This window comes from Tenrec ecaudatus, chromosome 10 (assembly GCF_050624435.1).
Source record: "Tenrec ecaudatus isolate mTenEca1 chromosome 10, mTenEca1.hap1, whole genome shotgun sequence".
In the NCBI taxonomy this organism is placed as follows: domain Eukaryota; kingdom Metazoa; phylum Chordata; class Mammalia; order Afrosoricida; family Tenrecidae; genus Tenrec; species Tenrec ecaudatus.
This window is the reverse complement of record NC_134539.1, coordinates 92,142,844-92,157,139: the sequence shown is the minus strand read 5'-3', so window position 1 is coordinate 92,157,139 and position 14,296 is coordinate 92,142,844. Positions and strand designations below refer to the sequence as shown.

The following is a 14,296-nucleotide window of genomic DNA, read 5'->3' as shown; positions in this document are numbered from 1 at the left end:
CCCCCCAAACCTCAAAAGGCTTAGTTTTTTTCCCCTCCTCTTTGTCTCTTCCCTGTTCTCTCACACTCCACTGTTGACCTCCAGACCACTCGCCTTAGCCAAGGGCATTTATGCCTGCCCCCACCAAGTTAGGTGAGCTCTACCCTGGCTGACCTCTGCAGGGACACTCAGCCCAACTTCTTACTGGGGAATTCCTGCTTGTGTGGCTGGGGGAGCTCCAATTTTTCATCTGTTGTTCCACATGACTGAGGGAACTTCTGCCCACATACCATATGCTCCACATGGCCTAAGCAGCTCGGCCAACACTTGTCAATGTTCCAAGCTGCTGCAGGAACCTCTGCCCAACATCTGCAGTGATCTGCCTGGCCAAGGCAATTCTGTCCACTATTTTCAGCATTCTACTACAAAGCAGGCAATCCACCAGCCTTCTGGGGCACTCCCTGAGAGTGAAACCACAGGAGAATAAAGTGGTAGGCTAATTCCATAGTGAAATTAACTCTAGGCAGTTCAAAGAAGCATTCCTACAAGTCTCCCAGAGAGAGTCAGTGCTCTTCGACTCCCTGGAAAATGGCACCTGGCTCCTCTAAAACAACTCAATGCTAACAGTCATCAGCCCCAACGACCTCAATGAAAAAGCAGGAGAAACAAAAGGCAGTGGCAGAACATGTCCCAAACATAGCAACATGCATAGAAAAAGCAGACATTGAGCTGCCACACAAAGAAATCTTCAGAATGCTGCTTGGAGTCATATAGGATATGAGGGAAACAATACAGAAAAGGGATGAAATGATAGAAGAGATAAAGTCTATACACTGAAGGGAAATACAAGAGCTTAAGAAGGAGATAACAAAATCCAGTAGCAGACATACGGACCTCGAGAATTGAGTGGAGGAAGCAGAGAACCGCACCAGTGACTCAGAGAACAGCCAAACAGACTTAAGATATGTAAACAAAAATCTAATAAGATCGTCAAAGAAGCTGAAGAAAACCTAAGAGCTATGTCTGATGCTATGAAGAGGAACAACATTATATTTACTGGTTTACTTGAAGACACCACAAAGAAGTCATCTGCAACAATAGTAAGAGAATTATTGGAGGAAAACTTCCCCAAATTAATGAATGAAAAACAGACAACCATTCAGGAAGCAGAAAGAGCATCAGTTAGATTGAATTTCAAGAAGAAATCACCAAAGCACACAATAGTTAAACTATCCAACTTTGAGGAAAAGGAGAAAATCATGGGAGCAGCTAGGGAAAAACAAGCAATCACATATAAAGTTTCCCAAATAGAATATGCTCAGATCTATCAGCAGAAATATGAAGAAGAGGAGAGAGTGGAGTAACATATTCCAAAAATTGAAGGAAGACAACGCAAACCCAAGAATCCTCTACCCAGCCAAATTATCACTCAAGATAGATGGAGAAGTAAGAGTCTTTCCAGACAAGGGAAAACTCAAGGAATATGTTAGAAGAAACCCAGCCCTACAAAAGATCCTTGCCAATCCAGTATGGGCAGAAGAACAAAACTCATCAAGCATAATAAGAGACCATAACATAGAACAACTTCACCCAGAGGGCAACAAAGAGAAAACAGACCCCAAGATAGCACTGGCATACGGATGGAAAGAAATCAAGAATGATACACCACCCCCCCCACACACACACATGCACACGCACAGCACACTAATGAGAAAGAAAAGTAGGGAAACTCCCAACACAAAAGGTATAAGATGACATCACAGAGTCCACAGATAGAGGTAATAACCCTGAATATCAATGGCCTGAACTCAGACATTAAAAGGCTGAGATTAGCAGACTGGCTTAGAAAACCCAACCCAACAATATTCTGCCTATAGGAGACACATCTCAAGGGAACAGACAAAAACAGGCTGAGAATCAAAGGCTGCAGAAAGCCATAACAAGCAAACAGCAATTCAAAATAAGCAGGGGTTGCAATCCTAATCTTGATACAATTGACCTCAAAGTGCAAACCATAAAATGAGATAAGGAGGGACACTCTATAATGTTCAAGGGAATGGTAGACAAAGAAGCATTAAGCATTGGGAACCTATATTCCCTGAATGACCCACTGAATATATCAACCAAACACTCCAAAAGATGAAAAAAGAAATCACAGCCTCAACAATTTTAGTGGGTGACTTTAGTACACCGCTCTCTGAGAAAGATATAGCACAGAGAAAGAAACTCAACAAGGAGGCTAGAGATCTAAATATTACAATTAGACAATTTGACCTGATAGATATTTACAGAGATTTTCATCCAAATACAAAAATTTCAAATTCTTTTCAAGCCCGCATGGCATATATTCAAAGATAGACCACATGCTGGGACATAAAACAATAGTAAATAATTGGAGGATGAATAACTCTCTATTGCAAAAGGAGTGCGCACAGATCAGAGATAAAATTAGAATATTTCTAGAAACCAATGAGAATGAGAACACGATGTATCAAAACGTATGGAACACAGCAAAGGCAGTTATCAGAGGCAGTTTCGTAGCAATACATGCACATCTGAGAAAGGAAGAGAGACTCATGATTGATGTGCTGGCACAAAATTTACAACAACTAGAGCAGAGTCAGCAGGACAATCCTACTAATAGCTAAATAAAAGAAATAATAAAAATCAGGGCTGAGATTTGGAGAGGGAATACGAAAACTATGGAAAAAATTCATGCTGCTAAAAGTTGGTTCTTTGAAAGGATAGACAAAATTGCCAAATTGCTGGCAAATCTAATCAAAGAAACAAGGGAACAAATTTCAATAGCAAGAATGAGGGATGAAAGAGGGGACATTACAAGGGACTCTAATGAAATCAAAAGGATAATTACACAGTACTATGAAGGACTGTATTCCAATGAATTTAACAACTTGGAAGACATGGACAAATTCTTGGAAAAACAATCCCTCCCTAGATTATCCCCAAAGGACAACAAGAATCTCAACAAATCCATAATAATAGAAGAAATAGACAAGGTTATCAAGGAATTATCAACAAAATAATCCCCTGGACCAGATGTCTTCACGGGAGAATTCTACCAAGCATTTGGGGGAAGAACTAACACCAATCCTTCACAAATTCTTCCAGAATATAGAAAAAGATGGCACACTACTGAACTCCTTCCATGAAGTTAGTATAACTCTGATACCATAACTGGTCAAGGGTCCCACAAGAATTGAGAACTACAGACTAATACACCTAATGAATACTGATGCAAAAATCTTTAACAAAATTCTCGCCAATAGAATACACATGTACATAAAACAAATAATTCACCATAACCAAGTGGTATTCATACTAGGGATGCAGGATGGTTCAACATACAAAAGACCGTTAATATCATTTGCCACATTGACAAGAAAAACTATAAGAACCACATGATAATATCGACACATGCAGAAAAAGCATTTGACAACTTCCAACAGCAATTCCTGTTTAAGACACTTGAGAAGATAGGAATGGAAGGAAAATTCCTCAAGACAATACAAGCTATATATGAAAAACCAACAGCCAACGTGGTAGTCAATGGAGAAAACATGAACACAATCCCACTGAAAAGGGGACCAAACAAGGATGACCCTTGTCCCCACTCTTATTTAACATCATACTGGAGGTTTTAGCTAACAGCATGAGATAAAGAAAAGACATCAAATATATTTGTCTGGGGAAAGAGGAGGTGAAACTGTTGTTATTTGCATATGATATGATTTTATATATGGAAAATCCCAAACGTTCCACAAGGGGAGTACTGGAAGCAATAGAGGAGTTTGGCAGAGTGGCAGGATATAAGATCAAGAAACAGAAGTCCATTGGACTGGTATACACGTCAGATAAAGCCACAGAAAAGGAGATAAAAAAGGTGGTACCCTTCACAATAGCCAAGCATAAATTTAAATATATAGGGATATATCTGACTAAAAGAACAAAAGATCTAAATGAGGAAAATGACAAAACACTATCACAAGAAACCAAGAGCGACCTCAACAAATGGAAGGATATCCCATGCTTGTGGTTTGGAAGACTCAATATAGTAAATATGTCAGTTCTGCCCAAGGCACTATATAAGTTTAATGCAATCCCATCCTCATCTTTCTTCAAAGAAATGGAAAAACTGATTACCAACTTCATATGGAGAGGGAAGAAGCCCAGAATTAGCAGAGAACTCCTCCAGAAGAAGGATACAATGGGAGGGCTTGCTTTACCTGACTTTAGCACATACTATACAGCCACAGTTCTCAAAACTACATGGTATTGGTACAATGACAGATACTCAGACCAATGGAAAAGAACTGAAAACCCAGAAATAAAGTCATCAGCATATAGACAACTGATCTTTAATAAGGGCCCATGAAAAATCCAATGGGAAGCAGATGCCCTCTTTAAAAAGTGGTGCTGGAAAACATGGATATCTACCTGCAGAGAAATGAAGCAAGACCCTTATCTCACTCCATGCACAAGAATAAACTCAAGGTGAATCACAGACCTTGAAGTTAAACCCCAAACCATTAGGGCCATCAATGAGGGAATTGGGACCAACTTGAGAACTTTGGCACAGGGAATGCATAGACTATCAGAAATAGGGAAGGACAGAAATACAGAGGAGGCACAAATTGACAAGTGGGATTCGCTGAAGATAAAACACCTGTGTACATCGAAAGAATTCACCAAGAGAGTAATAAGAGAGTCCACAGACTGGGAAAACATCTTTAGCAATGACTCATCAGACAAAGGCCTTCTTTTAAAATCTACAATACTCTGCTAGCTTCCAAAAAGAAAAAAACCTAATTTCCCACCGAGGAGGTGGGTAAAGGACAGAAGTTTCACCTGGGCAGAAATCCGAATGGCCAATAAACATATGAGGAAATGTTCCTGATCTTTAGCAATAAGAGAAATGGAAACGATAACACAATGAGGTACCACCTAGCACCCTCAAAGATAGGCCAATTCCAAAAACCTGAAAACAACAAGTGTTGGAGGGACTGTGGGGAGACAGGAACTCTCATCCACTGCTGGTGGACCTGACATATTTACAGTTACAATGGGAATCATCTGGCAATATTTAAAACCGATGGAAATCAAACTACCATATGACCCAGATATCCACTGCTGGGCATATACCCAGAAGAGTCAAGAAACAAACCATGGCCAGACATGTGCTCCAATGTTCATTGCAGCAAAGTTCACAATTGCGAGGAGTTGGAAGCAAACCAAATTCCCATCAACTGATAGGTGGATTAAAAATCTGTGGTACATACATACAACGGAGTACTACGCATCGCTAAAAATTGGTGATGAACGCATGATGCACATCACTGCATGGGAAGAACTGGAGGAAATCATTCTACATGAAGTAAGCCAAGCACAATAGGACAAGTACAACATGAGTCCACTGAGGTAACCTTAACAAAATAGAAAAGGGGCATCGGGAAAAATATACAGTATACAAACATTCCTGGGATGAGGACCAGATAGTATGGCAGTGGCCAGACCAAATCCAGTGATACATATGGTAGCCAACTAAAAAAGTAGGGGGGGGGCACAAAAAAGAAATGGGTAGTGGGGGAACAGGGCACTAACCCACCCAAGGGGAGGGTGTTGTTCATATTTCCAGAGGGAAAGAGGAACCAGACTTAAACCCAGTGCTCCAAGATGTGAATGCAACATGTTGGCATAGAGTAGAGAAACAGTGGAGAGGTCTGAGGGGCCAGCCCCCATCCAACTACATGGACACCTGCCCCTCCCCCATAATAATTTATTTCAGAGGACAGCACTGAATCTGCAGCTCCGGGAGAGGGACATGTTTGATCAGAGCACATGGGATCAAATGAAGGCAGAGGAAGAGAGTGGAGCACATCCTGGCCCACCAAGCCTTGAGGACGATATTCACGTTCAGAGCAGCCAATCCACAGAGTAGACCATATGACTGGTCCCACTATGAGACATGGCATCTTCTCTGACCCATAGCCCTACAGGGCACACCTCTGGAGACATAGTGTGGGAATTCCACCTGATCTGATCCCACCAAGGCAAAACACTAAGGGCGTGCAACAGAACAGCAAGGAGAACAGAGCAACGAAGTCCCCAGGGAATACCAAAAACAGACTTTGGGGCCAGGGCTTGGCTCCCCATCAGACTCGACCAGAAAACACTCCTAAAGGCCAACAAATAGTCCTTGAACTAACTACAAGCTTTTCTGTCTTGTTGTTGTGTTTTGATTTGTCATTGGCTTATTGTTGTTGCTTTATTTTATTTTGTTGCTTGGTTTTGCTCTGTCTTGTTTTTGTGCATGCTATGATCTCCTCAGGTCTGCCTAAATAAGACAGGCTGGATGAACCATATGGAGTATAAAACAATGGAACCAACAGTTCATGGGGGGGGGGCACAGGAGAGGGGAAGGTGGGACAAAAGGAAGTGGTGTTAATAAACCCAGGGACAAGAGAACAACAAGTGATTCAAATCGGTGATGAGGAGTGTTTAGGAGACCTGGTAGGGTGAGACCAAGTGTAATGTAACTGAGAAGAATTACTGAAACCCAAATTAAGGCTGAACATAATAGCGGGACAAGAAGAAAGTAAAAGGAAATAGAGGAAAGAGGTAGGAGGCAAAGGGCATTTATAAAGGTCTAAGGAAAGAGCTAGGAGGGAAAGGGCATTTATAGAGGTCCAAATTAAGGCATATATATATGGATGTGGAAATAGATCTATGTGCATATATCTATAGGTTTAGCATTAAGGTAGCAGATGGATTTTGGGCCTCCACTCAAGTACTCCCTCAAGACAAGAACACTTTGTTCTATTAAACTAGCATTCCATGATGCTCACCTTCCAGACACAATCACTGAAGATAAAGTGGGTGCTTCAGCAAATGTGGTAAAGAAAGTTGATGGTGCCCGGCTATCAAAAGATATAGCATCTAGGGTCTTAAAGGCTTGAAGATAAACAAGCGGCCATCTAGCTCAGAAGTAACAAAGCCCACATGGAAGAAGCACACCCGCTTGTGTGATCACGTGGTGTCAAAGAGTTGAGGTATCAGGATCATCAGAATAAAAAATCATATTGTGAATGAGGGGGAGTGCGGAGTGGATACCCAAAGTCCAGCTCTAGGCAATAGGGCATCCCCTTACGGAAGGATAATGGGGAGGAGACGAGCCAGTCAGGGTGCAGTGTAGCAACGGTGAAACATACAACTTTCCTCTTGTTCCTAAATACTTCCTCCCCTCCACTCCCCTCTATCATGATCCCAATTCCACCTTAAAAATCTGGCTAGACCAGAGGATGTACACTGATATAGTTAGGAATTGGAAACACTGTGAATCCAGGATGGATGATTCCTTCAGGACCAGTGGTGAGAGTGGCAATACCAGGAGGGTGGCAGGAGAGTGGGGTGGAAAGGGGGAACTGATTATAAGGATTTACATATGACCTCCTCTCTGGGGGATGGACAACACAAAGTGGGTGAAGGGAGAGTTTGGACAGTGTAAGATATGACAAAATAATAATTTATAAATTATCAAGTTTTCATGAGTGAGGGGTCAGCAGGGAGGAAGGGGGGGAAATGAGGAGCTGATTCCTGGGACTTAAGTGGAGAGCAAATGTTTTGAGAATGATGAGGGCAATGAACGTACAGATGTGCTTTACACAATCGATGGATGTATGGATTGTGTTAAGAGTTGTATGAGCTCCTAATAAAATGTGTTTTTTTAAAGATGAGGCAGGCATCTATAAAGATGTGCAGTCTCAGAAACCATATGCTACAGTTTAACCATAGTGATCCTGTGGGATCACTGTGAGTCTGAACCAACTTGATGGCACGGGGTTCAAAGGGAAGACAGCTCCAGCACACTGTAGGGCTGCACAACCAGGCAATAGAGTCCCAGCGCCTAGTGCTGTCCACCTAGAGGGGGTTTCAGATTCTATTTGTATTAGTTTGTATGAAGTAGATGTTTAGAAAACCTTTACCTGACTTATTATTGTTAAAAACAAAACAATATACAGTCCGTTTTGAACTAAAACTAAACCAAAATCAGATCTGTCTTCCATGGTGTATTTGCACTATCAACCTTCTGGCTGACAACATAGTTTAATCATGGCAGCACTATGATTCCTTCCTTTCAGCACTACAGTATTCAAGTATCGGTTTACAAGTATGTCTCATTTATAAAATTGTGGACTTCTTCAGAACCTCTGCCTTATTCACCTTAGGACAGGACTCCCTAGAAGGTTACAGACATGAGACTGAGTCCTTATGAGGCAAACCTGGATCTTCTTCACTTGGCTGCACCTTCATAGTACATCCTTCATCAAATGAAAGTACCTGCACAAAAGCCTATTCATTTTCTTAATCTCTTAAGGAATTACTTCATTATAATTCATTTGTGTGTGTGTGTGTGTATTGTTTTTGTCACATTCCAGAAGATCTTGGAATTTACCACCAACCCATTTAAGCTTATCAAGATAATACTGATCAAGATCATAGATCATTCTAAAAAGTATGAGTCACAATCCTCAAATCTAGTCCTTTCTGTTACATATAAATTTTTACCATCTGATAAACTAGAAATAAATTAAGGCTACAAAAATTCAAAGTTTATAGGTGTGTAAGCTATGCACTTATTTATTCCTGTAATGAATAATGTTCCTCCCACTTGTACTCATATATACTACTTCCATAGAAATCCAATCTAAAAATATAGCTGCTTTAAAAGTAAGCATAATATTCCTCTAGCAAAAATTAATAGTCCTATCTTAGCTTACAATTAATAACTATTATTTCCAAAAGTTCACAAATGATGCTTTTCTCAGTGTCTGTTAAAAAATTTTATTAACTGATTCAGAATCCAATCACAAATGAATAAATCAAGTCAAAATGTCTTTATTTTAGCTAGTTATTTTTATTGGAGCTGATAGCCTCTTTGCAGGCTCCCTTAGTTTCTCTAAAAAGCTCATACCAAAACCAAACTCACTGCCATCAAGTAAATGCTGGCTCCTAGAAACCTTTTGTGTGTTGTAACTGTTTAAATGTTTACAAGGGTAGGAAGTTCAGTCTTTCTCCTGTGGAGTTGCTAGTGGTTTTGAATTGCCAACCACATGGATCGCAGCCCAATGCATAACCAATACTCCACTAGGGTCCCTGGTGAGCTCATTAAAAAAGAGGGAACTCACAAGATATCCTAATATGGAAACAACACAAAGTTAGTAGAAGTTTAGTGTGCTGGAATGTTATATTCTTCCCATTACCTAATCTTTGTATCTTGGGGGTACAAATCTGCAGGAGTCCATATATGGATGGTGGACTTGTGAGCCCCATACAAGTGTACGAGCCAATTGCTACTGCTACTATCTATCTATCTATCTATCTATCTATCTATCTATCTATCTATCTATCTATCTATCTTACTGTGGCAGTTACATAATATCCTGTCAACTTGAGCAAGAATGGAGTCTAGCCTGTCAATAGGATCACAGTTTGATGACCTAATTTCAAGGTGTGGCAGAGAGAAATAGTTCACTGGAGGCCAGAACCACTGTCTCTGCCTCTGCTTCCTGCTGTTGAGATGCTTCGAGAGCTGGAGAAGAAATGTACAGAACAGTCCCTGTTTGAGATCCTTCCATGGCCACTGGATCCACAGACCTTCTACCCACAGGCCTGTGACCTTCCTGCATTTAGCATCATTGCTTGTACTGTGTGAGTCTACAGAGGAATCTATGGACTAGTATCAGACATAGGGCCTAATATCAGACTTATGGTCTGGACTGGGCTAGGTTGTTTTATCAACATATTATTGCTCTTTTATATAAAGTGCTTTCTTATACACATATGAGTATCTATGAATTTGTTTCTCTCGTCAGCCTAGAGTAACACACCTATGAATTCTGTTTTCAAGAGAACTCTGTCTGACTGAGACGAAGCCTATGCCTGTATTTCTGTTTCGCAGCTAATATACCCCCCAAGAGGCTAGATACTAGGATATTGTAACTTTCACCTGGAAGAAATTTACTCAGAATTTGATCCATTCCATCCAAGAGATATTTGGGGACCAGGAATGTGTATAATTATTGAGTTCATTGAACAGTGTTTATTCACTAAATTTATAAACCTATTCACCATTACCAATGATCCGTTCTTGGAACTATTATTTATGTGTATACTACCTATCCATTCTATTTCTGAGTTCTTGCCCAACCTCTTACCCCCAAGGCAATCCTAACTGGTAGAATAAACTACTCACAGATTTAGGAGTCTTTCCCTGCATGACTTTATAGCTGTAACTTGATTCTGACTAAAAGACTTAATATAACCTTAGTCTTGAGATTTATATAGATATACCACAGTATAAGTCTTTTGTTGTTGTTGTACTAGAAATAAATTTCTTTAAACAAGTTCTAAGACAGACCTCAATACATATCTTGTTTATCAGACAATAATACCAATGGAGGTCTTCATGGAAGGCCTAGGAAAATAGAGAATGTTTCCTTTCTTCTAATTGTGAGAAATTACATCGAGTAACAGATTTGGATTTCTATCACTATGGTGCCTTAGATGGCGGGATCGTTCCTGTGCTGCTGCCTCTCTCTGATTTTATTCTAAATATACAGTGTGGGAGCCCATAGGCTCCGGAGGAGCCCTGGTGGACTAGTGGTTAGGTGTTGAGCTTATAACCACACGGTCAGCCAGTTTGAAACCACCAGCTGTTCCTTGGGAGAAACATGAGCCTTTCTGTTCACCCAGCGTGGCATTCCTCCCCTGGTCCGACAGGTTTGCTCTGACGTGGCACTGACTCGGGATAAAGGAGTCATGAAGGAGAGCTGTGTCTCGTGTTGTGTTATCTGTCTAGGACAGTACGCAAACGTCTGTCCTAGTTGGTTTTCCTAAACTGTTTCCTTACTGCAAACGGTAGGGCATTTGTGGAAGCAACTGCAAACAGTGATTCCCTGGTAGTATGTAAACAAAAATGGTATGGGCTGAGATATGGAGCTCACTCTCAAGGCTATGAGAAATCCAGGCGTGGGAATAGCAAACTTGTCTGGGAACACTGCCAGTATTTAGTATTTAAAAATAAAGCACTGCGGGCCATCAAGGCTGCTGCAGTTTTGTACCAACTCTGTCTGCGTCTACTTTGCGCTGCAGTCCTGCATTGTGTGTGTGTGTTTGTTTCCATGTCCATTCTCCCCTGCTCGAAAAAACCGCTTCATAGGACCATGAATTTTTTGTTTCAGTAGCCTCCAAACTTAGTGCATGCATCCAGTGCATTAGACAACTAGGCGCAGGGCCCACGTTGCTCAAATCTTTGCTGCTGCTTACCCAGCCTCGCCTTGTATCCCTGCTGTCATTCTTGCACAGGAAGAGGGTCTCCTCAACAAATAAGTTATACTCTCCTACACAGCCCTGGAGGTTCTCTTCTGTAAATCGCAGCGTATGATTTGGATTTCGACTCATGTTCCACTGCTTTAATCTCTCACTTGCGTCTTAGAAATTTCTGACCCACATCCATCCTCTCTACATTCTTCATCTTATTTCTGAATTCTTTCTTTTTCTCCTATTTTAACTGAAGCCCAGGCTTTACCTTAGGGGTCCAATGTTTCTCTACATCTCTCAAAAACTGCCTATATTTTGTCACATCTCTCCTCTTGGCTCCTTCATGATATATTCTCTTCCCTCTTGTGATATATTCCTGTTCCTTTAAAGCTTATACTCTTCTCCTTGTGGCAGAGATCACTGAAGATATTTATCTTATTGTTCCCTGGCATCTCCAAGCTTTGGTTTCCCAGCATCTTTTTTTTTAAACATTTTATTAGGGACTCATACAACTCTTATCACAATCCATACATATACATACATCAATTGTATAAAGCACATCCGTACATTCTTTGCCCTAATCACTCTCAAAGCATTTGCTCTCCACTTAAGCCCTCCACATCATGTCCTCTTTTTTTCCCCTTCCTCCCCACTTCCCCCTCCCTCATGAGCCCTTGATAATCCATAGATGGTTATTTTGTCATATCTTGCCCTATCCGGAGTCTCCCTTCCCCCCTTCTCTGCCGTCCATCTCCCTGGGAGGAGGTCACATGTGGATCCTTGTAATCAGTTCCCCCTTTCCAACCCACTCACCCTCCACTCTCCCACCATCGCCCCTCACACCCTTGGTCCTGATGATCCGAACTCCCAGCATCTTTTGCTGGAAGACAGAGTCGCATAAAGGAATCCACCCAATAGGTTCTGAATAGAAAGATATTTAAGCACATGGGGGCCAAGGCTTTCAAGAAGTTAATAATTATATATTGTGTTCTTTCACCTCATCTGTGGCCTAGATGCAGATGACAAGAAGTCCTAAGCGATAGTGGAACGGCAGGACAACATTATCCTGGATCTCTTATTTACGACTTTGATGAACACCAGCTTGTTGCTGACAAGGACCAGCTGTCTTACATGAGAACTAAATAGTATAAAAAACCAAATTGCTACTATATTAGAGACTCTATAGTAATTTGAGCTCTATTTGTGGACGGAGCTAATACTGCACTTACCTACATATAATAAACTCCCAGAATGTGATCTATCATATTGCATCTCACAAACTGGAGAAATTGGCATGTGACACAGTTTTCTCTTTATCCCACCTCTACCATCATCACAAATAGCTTCATTTTCATTTAGAGCAATGATATAAAAGTATAGCTTTCCAGATCTGAGTCATTTTTCTTCAAATTAATTCCTCCTCTATTCCAATTAGTTCACTCATGCTCACAGGTATACTTTGAAATGGTCAACCTTATGACTATTCCCGCTACAACATTATTATCAATAAATCAGTCATATGATTGTAATGTCTTCTCACTAGCTTGTTCAAGACTGAATTTCTGGCAACTATTCACTTTTATTCATTGAGAGAGCTGACATATATTAACTTTCTTCTTCCTCTAGTGCACATTTCATGGAGCATCATTTGATTATGATTCTGTCCTTTCATTGTCTTGTTGAGCTTATTCATTCCGAATAAGCTCACTGCCATCCAGTTGACTCCAATCCATGGTGGAAGGACTTATGGTCATAGGACAAGGTAGAACTCTCCCATGTGAGGTTCTATGACTAAAACTCTACAGAGCAGAAAGCCTCATCTTCCTCCTGAGGAGCGGCCCCTGGTTTCAAACTGCCCTCCTTGCGGTAAGCAGTCCAACACATTACCACTGTGCCACCAGGACTCCTTAGCTTATTCATTATCTAAAACAGACCACAACCCTTCAGGAATATAACTAACTGCTTTTTGTCTAATCGGATACCCAGATATGATAGCACTAGTGAATAATATCACATTCCAGAAAATACCGATTATAGTATAAATATATAACTACTAACCTCTAATTGACATTTAAATCTTAGAGTAACACACAAACAGCTTGACATCTGTCAGATATATTAAATATATCCTACAAATCAGTATTTCTACATCTCATATAAGGTCAATATGAGTCTGAATTGGTGATGGCAATGAGGTGTATTACATTTTTCCAACCTAGTAAGCATCACCCATGTTCTTCTTTCATTATCTTTTTTTCAGTAAATAGACCCACCCCCCTATACAAATATGAAAACAATAAGCCCCATGATCTTGCTTAGCAATATCCCTCTTCCATATTTCAATATCCACCTTTCTCCAAGAGTTATATCACTTTCCAGATAGAAATTCATTTTTCCCAGTCCAAAGCAATATCATTTTACCAAGAGTAAGTCTTAAAAAATTTTATACTTTATAGTTATTATTTTTATTTTTTTATTATATCAGTAGTCTTCCTAAATTACAAGCTGTAATACACTAGGTGTTTGCTATAGTTTATTGTGCCAGCCTGGCAGATAAACATAAGTAGCATTAACTGAAGGGCAGAGGAATAAATGGCTCAGTGAGCCTCACCTTGGTTGTTCTGTGCCTCAGTTTAAAGGGGTACACTACCTGTGGGATGCCTAGTCTGTGGACTGTGTCGCTGTAAGGTGAGGTCCCTTTAAGCCCACACAATTGGAATGTTCATCTCTGGAGCTGGGGACTGACAGTTGATGACAGTTGGGGACCTGCCTTGCTGTTTGCTGCCTGGGTATATATAGCCCAGCTCTCTCTACAGAAGGGAACTGGCAACTGACAGCTCTCAAAACTTGAAGGACTGCTAGTATCTCACTGCTTTATAATTTAACTGTTAATTTCTTGTATTATCTATCTGTATATTATTTAATGGTTTATTTCTTGAATTATATATCTATCTTTATAAATATATTTATATATAATTAT

At 40.5% G+C, this 14,296-nt stretch overlaps 1 protein-coding gene across 4 annotated transcripts in view; it reads right to left on the bottom strand.

Annotated features, from left to right (window-relative positions):
* The window catches only part of NRG3 (neuregulin 3), a 1,273,738-nt gene that overhangs the window by 163,618 nt on the left and 1,095,824 nt on the right, over positions 1-14,296 (bottom strand). The gene's annotated exons all lie outside the window — the stretch shown is intronic.